Genomic DNA, 5806 nt, shown 5'->3' with positions numbered 1-5806 from the left:
TTGGAAAATGATTGTCAATGCATCCGCTATTTCCAAGGCCACCTCCTTACATACTCTGGGATGCAGATCATCAGGCCCTGGGAATTTATCAGCTTTCAATCCCATCAATTTCCCCAACACAATTTCCCGACTAATAAGGATTCCCCTCAGTTCCTCCTTCTTACTCGACCCTCTGACCCCTTCTAAATCCGTAAGGTTGTTTGTGTCCTCCTTAGTGAATACCGAACCAAAGTACTTCTTCAATTGGTCTGCCATTTCTTTGTTCCCAGTTATGACTTCCCCTGATTCTGACTGCAGGGGACCTACGTTTGTCTTTACTAACCTTTTTATCTTTACATATCTATAGAAGCTTTTGTAGTCCATTTTAATGTTCCCTGCAAGCTTCCTCTCGTACTCTAATCAAACCCTTTGTCCTCCTCTGCTGAGTTCTAAATTTCTCCCAGTCCCCGCGTTCGCTGCTATTTTTGGCCAATTTGTATGCCACTTCCTTGGCTTTAATACTATCCCTGATTTCCCTTGATAGCCACGGTTGAGCCACCTTCCCTTTTTTATTTTTACACCAAACAGGGATGTACAATTGTTGTAGTTCATCCATGCGGTCTCTAAATGTCTGCCATTGCCCATCCACTGTCAACCCCTTAATTATCATTCGCCAATCTATCCTAGCCAATTCACGCCTCATACCTTCAAAGTTACACTTCTTTAAGTTCTGGACCATGGTCTTTGAATTAACTGTTTCATTCTCCATCCTAATGTAGAATTCCACCATATTATGGTCACTCTTCCCCAAGGGGCCTCGCACAACAGGATTGCTAATTAATCCTCTCTCATTACACAACACCCAGTCTAAGATGGTCTCCCACCTAGTTGGTTCCTCGACATATTCGTCGACAAAACCATCCCTTATGCACTCCAGGAAATCCTGCTCCACCATATTGTTTCCAGTTTGGTTAGCCCAATCTATATGCATATTAAAGTCACCCATGATAACTGCTGCACCTTTATTGCATGCAGCCCTAATTTCCTGTTTGATGCCCTCCCCAACATCAGTACTACTGTTTGGAGGTCTGTACACAACTCCCACTAGCGTTTTCTGCCCTTTGGTGTTCAGTAGCTCCACCCATGCTGATTCCACATCTTCCAAGCTAATGTCTTTCCTTACAATTGCATTAATTTCCTCTTTAACCAGCAATGCCACCCCGCCTCCTTTTCCTTTCTGTCTATCCTTCCTAAATGTTGAATACCCTTGGATGTTGAGTTCCCAGCCTTGGTCACCCTGGAGGCATGCCTCCATGATGCCAACCACATCGTATCCGTTAACTGCTATCTGCACAGTTAATTTGTCCACCTTATTCTGAATACTCCTCACATTGAGGCGCAGAGCCTTCAGGCTTGCCTTTTTAACACACTTTGACTCTGTAGAATTTTGCTGCCAAGTGGCCCTTTTTGTTTTTTGCCTTGGGTTTCTCTGCCCTCCACTTTTACTCATCTCCTTTCTGTCTTTTGCTTCTGTCTCCAATTTGTTTCCCTCTGTCTCCCTGCATTGGTTCCCATTCCCCTGCCATATTAGTTTAACTCCTCCCTAACAGCACTAGCATACACTTCCCCTTGGGCATTGGTTCCGGTCCTGCCTAGGTGCAGACTGTCTGGTTTGTACTGGTCCCACCTCCCCCAGAACCGGTTTCAATGCCCCAGGAATTTGAATTCCTCCCTGCTGCACCACTGTTCAAACCACGTATTCATCTGAGCTATCCTGCGATTCCTACTCTGACTAGCACATGGCACTGGTAGCAATCCTGAGATTGCTACTTTTGAGGTCCTACTTTTTAATTTAGCTCCTAGCTCCTTAAATTCGTCTCGTAGGACCTCATCCCGTTTTTTACCTATCTCGTTGGTACCAATGTGCACCACGACAACTGGCTGTTCACCCTCCCTTTTCAGAATGTCCTGCACCCGCTCCGAGACATCCTTGACCCTTGCACCAGGGAGGCAACATACCATCCTGGAGTCTCGATTGTGGCCGCAGAAACGCCTATCTATTCCCCTTACAATTGAATCCCCTATCACTATCGCTCTCGCACTCTTTTTCCTGCCCTCCTGTGCAGCAGAGCCAGCCACGGTGCCATGAACTTGGCTGCTGCTGCCCTCCCCTGATGAGTCATCCCCCTCAATAGTATTCAAAGCGGTGTATCTGTTTTGCAGGGGACCCCTGCACTACCTTCTTTGCACTGCTCTTCCTGTTGGTCTTCCATTCCCTATCTGGCTATGGACCCTTTACCTGTGGTAAGACCAACTCGCTACACGTGGTAATCACGTCATTCTCAGCATCGTGGATGCTCCAGAGTGAATCCACCTTCAGCTCCAATTCCGCAACGCGGCCTGTCAGGAGCTGGAGGCGGATATACTTCCCGCAGTTGTAGTCGTCAGGGGCACCGGAAGTGGCCCTGTGTTTCCACGTAGTACAGGAGGAGCATATCACGTGTCCCAACTCTCCTGCCATGACTTAACCTTTAGATACACTTAATTTGGCGACAACAATGTTAACAAGTTACTTCCTGATATAAAAAGAAAAAGAAAAGCTACTTACCAATCACCAGCCAATCACTTACCCCTTTGGCTGTGACGTCACCTTTTGTTTTCTTTCTACTTCTTTTTTGCTTTCTCTCCCCGCTGCAGCTGCACAAGCTCTGTCTTTTGTAGGCCTGGGACGCTGCCGCTCCGCCTCTCGACCTCCCGCTGAGCCTCCCCGTCTCACGCTGGCCTTTTGTAGGCTTGGGACGCTGCCGCTCCGCCTCTCGACCTCCCGCTGAGCCTCCCCGACTCACGCTGGCCTTTTGTAGTCCTGGGACGCTGCCGCTCCGCCTCTCAACCTCCCGCTGAGCCTTCCCGTCTCACGCTGGCCTTTTGTAGGACTGGGACGCTGCCGCTCCGCCTCTCGACCTCCCGCTGAGCCTTCCCGTCTCACGCTGGCTTTTTGTAGGCCTGGGACGCTGCCACTCCGCCTCTCGACCTCCCGCTGAGCCTCCCCGACTCACGCTGGCTTTTTGTAGGCCTGGGACTGTGCCGCTCCGCCTCGCGACCTCCCGCTGGACCTCCCTGACTCACGCTGGCTTTTTGTAGGCCTGGGACTGTGCCGCTCCGCCTCGCGACCTCCCGCTGGACCTCCCTGACTCACGCTGGCCTTTTGTAGGCCTGGGACTGTGCCGCTCCGCCTCGCGACCTCCCGCTGGACCTCCCTGACTCACGCTGGCTTTTTGTAGGCCTGGGACTGTGCCGCTCCGCCTCGCGACCTCCCGCTGGACCTCCCTGACTCACGCTGGCCTTTTGTAGGCCTGGGACTGTGCCGCTCCGCCTCGCGACCTCCCGCTGGACCTCCCTGACTCACGCTGGCTTTTTGTAGGCCTGGGACTGTGCCGCTCCGCCTCGCGACCTCCCGCTGGACCTCCCTGACTCACGCTGGCCTTTTGTAGGCCTGGGACTGTGCCGCTCCGCCTCGCGACCTCCCGCTGGACCTCCCTGACTCACGTTGGCCTTTTGTAGGCCTGGGACGCTGCCGCTCCGCCTCTCGACCGCTCGAATAACAAGTTAGAACATCAACAACTTTACAGCTTCTGTCGGATTCTAGCAAAACAAAAATTTAATCAGGTCACATATGAAAGAAGTATTCTTTGAAAGACCTTTTAAAAGTAAAATACATACTTACATCAGAAGCAGCAGTAGTGTTCTCCTAGAAAAGGAAAACAAGAAGTCATAACAAGCTGACACAAATACAAGCGAGGCCGAATCATTATGATCAGCAGGATCATGATTGCAGGAATTATCTGAGCAAAATGGAGCAGACATCCCGGCTAAATTGCATCCAGGTAAATGGTGGACAGCCAGCCCTGTGAGCTGGTGTTCAGTAGGAAAGGGAAGGCCAATGAGAGTAAATGAAAGTAGTTATATTAAGAAGGACGATGACATTTATTTGCAGAGTTCATGCAGGAAACCACATCTGTCTCTCTATTTAATACTGTAGCAAATGGAGCACTTTTCTAGTAGTGTTTTGTACTTAATCCCTGCTTTGAGAGCCCTCGTTCAGACACAGTACTGGCTAATCTTATGCCCGAATATAACATGTCAACTGTCATGATAAACATGTATGCAGATGATAACATGGAATCCAAACAGTAAATTTAATAAAACAGATCTCAAGCTTACTTTCCAAGAATTGTTTACTCCTAATGGGAAAGCTTTAGACTGAAAAATAGAAATGACGCTGAAATATACTGAAGGATTAAAACTGTTTCTGCTGGTGAGCTCGCCCCTTTTTTCACTTTTTATTCATTCTCAGGATGTGGTCATCATTGGCATGACAGGCATGTATTGCTTGTCCCTAGTTTTTTTTTTTAAATTCGTAGCCAATCGTTCCAATTCTTTGTCAAGTCACAAACGCCAGAGGTCACCCTGCACATGCCAAGGATCACTCTGCGCCAATGCTCTTAGCCAAAAGGCCTAGAGCCACTGCACCGTTCCGGGAAGTACTGCAATACCAGGTTCGTGCCATGGAGGTGGATGGGTCAGGTCCCCCACACACCTCCGTGGAGGTGGATGGGTCAAACCTCCCCACCCACCCAAAATATCCAAGAGAACAGTGACCCCGATGTGATTTGAACACACAACCTTCTGATCTGGAGTCAGACACACTACCGTTGCACCATGAGCCCTACTAAAATGCATCTCTTCCAAGAAACAGAACTAAAATTCGACATCTTAAAACAACTGCCTCCCCGTCGGGGAATTGAACCCCGGTCTCCCGCGTGACAGGCGGGGATACTGACCACTATACTAACGAGGAACTAAAATGTTTCCACCCGGTTTCGAACCGGGGACCTTTCGCGTGTTAGGCGAATGTGATAACCACTAGTTGACCTGAGAAGGTTGAACACCTGTCGTCGTTTGAGATAACTGAGTGGCTTGCTCAGCCACTTCAGAGGGCAGTTAAGAATTAACCACATTGGTGTGGGACTGGAGTCACCTATAGCCCAGACTGGGTAAGGACACCAGATTTCCTTTGCAAAAGGACATTAGTGAACCAGTTGGGTTCTTACAACACTCCAAAAGCTTAAGTTATGGTCAATATTACTGATATTAGCTTTAAAAAAAAAACTCAAATTTTCAATCCACCAAGGTGGAATTCAAACTTACATTAGCACAGAGTATCTGGGTTACTTGTCCAGTAACACAAGCACTACACTACCATACCCACTTATCACCCAGGTATTGAGGAATGCATGCTGTGTGGGACATCACTGTAAACTTGTGTGTAACAGACTGTCCAGGGAGAGTGTGAAGGTGGACAGTGTGAGGAGAATTCAGAGGGCTTTGGGTGTATTTTTGGTGAAAGAGGTAATTGAGCAGTTTAAGAAGCAGAGTATAGTTTGACTGACTAGATGGATCACAATGTCTTTTAACTGGTTTGCTTAGTTATGTTGTAATGTACGCACCTGTGAGTATGCTCGTAAGAACATTCTTAAACAAAGAACCCATGAATCAAATACATTACAATGTTCTATATGTCTCTAAGCTTTGTTTGTGTTCAAGAGAGAAAAATGCCTTTGCAAGTAGCAAATCACTGAGGTGTCTAAGATTAGGAAGATACCGGAGCTACTTAATATTTCTGACTACTCTCCAAACTTGTCACAATAAGCAGTCAATATTTGAATAATAACAAGAATGGTAGATGTATTAAAGGAAATGCAAGATGCTTCTGCCAGCTATCGCTGAGCACCTTGGTTGATCAGAAATTAAGCATCATGTACACATC

General features: G+C 47.9%; 1 non-coding gene across 1 annotated transcript; it reads right to left on the bottom strand.

Annotated features, from left to right (window-relative positions):
- Positions 1 to 4765: 4765 nt before the first annotated feature.
- Positions 4766 to 4837, bottom strand: trnad-guc (transfer RNA aspartic acid (anticodon GUC)). Its single transcript has one exon. It is a non-coding gene; the product is annotated as a tRNA-Asp (tRNA).
- Positions 4838 to 5806: the final 969 nt, after the last annotated feature.

This window comes from Pristiophorus japonicus, chromosome 4 (genome assembly GCF_044704955.1).
Source record: "Pristiophorus japonicus isolate sPriJap1 chromosome 4, sPriJap1.hap1, whole genome shotgun sequence".
Classification (NCBI taxonomy): Eukaryota; Metazoa; Chordata; class Chondrichthyes; family Pristiophoridae; genus Pristiophorus; species Pristiophorus japonicus.
Note: the sequence above shows the minus strand (reverse complement) of the source record. Positions and strands in the feature narration are given on the sequence as shown.